We start from the raw sequence: 866 nt of genomic DNA on the forward strand, positions 1-866 counted from the left end.
GGGAAAGAGACAAGGTACAAGGAAACAAAATGTCAAAAAAAGGGACAAACGAATTTTAGCAGTGTGCAACATAACCCTTTAGAAGAGAAGTACCATTGGAAAAGCAACATCTAGCATTCAACACTTGGAACAAGAGCCTTTTTCATTGCAAGAATTAACAAAATCATTCAAGCTTTAAAATCACAGCTAACAAAAGGATAAAAAGAGGGTGCATTATTTAACACAATATGGAGTTAACAATCTGAGTAAGATGTGCACGAAGTCATATCCTCAATCCAATCAGTGCCTCCCAGGCTTGCTTAAAACGTACACTCAATTACAGGCGTACCAATATAGAAAAAAATGTAGCATCAAGAAAACTTAATACAACAAGTCAAAAAAATTCACGTGGTATATCAGCGCTAAATACGTGAAACGGCAGATGGACTTCTCCACTTACCATTCAGCACCATCGCCAGCATGGGTATGTATACAGTTACCATGGTTACTGAGAGTTTGGTGAGGGCCCTAAGCGCTACCGTCGAAGGGGGAAAATGAAAAGGCAAAATATGCAACATCTTACTCAAAAGACGACAGCATTTTCAATTGGTATTTTTTTTTTTTTATTCTAACAAATACGACTGAGGCAGTATTGAAGGGGATCCAGTGGTACTAAAACACATTCGTGCTGGTTTTCTGACAGAAATGGTTCAGGCTGTCCAGCCAAAGTAGCCTGATGGTTTCATTAAAAATTAAATGTTAAAATCGGTTGGTCACTAGTCTGGATTTGTTTCTTTTTCTTGTACAACTTTTGGATGCTTCCTTCCCAATCTGCATTTTTTGTAAGCCACTGTGGATCCCACATCAACCCTGCAGCAAAAAAAAAA

At 38.2% G+C, this 866-nt stretch overlaps 1 protein-coding gene across 1 annotated transcript in view; it reads right to left on the reverse strand.

Moving 5' to 3' along the window:
- LOC104498685 (RNA binding protein fox-1 homolog 1-like) overlaps window positions 1-866 on the reverse strand; it is a gene marked incomplete at its 3' end in the record, with an annotated part of 99,759 nt that overhangs the window by 51,964 nt on the left and 46,929 nt on the right. The gene's annotated exons all lie outside the window — the stretch shown is intronic.

Source organism: Buceros rhinoceros, unplaced genomic scaffold (assembly GCF_000710305.1).
Source record: "Buceros rhinoceros silvestris isolate BGI_N320 unplaced genomic scaffold, ASM71030v1 scaffold15110, whole genome shotgun sequence".
NCBI lineage: Eukaryota > Metazoa > Chordata > Aves > Bucerotiformes > Bucerotidae > Buceros > Buceros rhinoceros.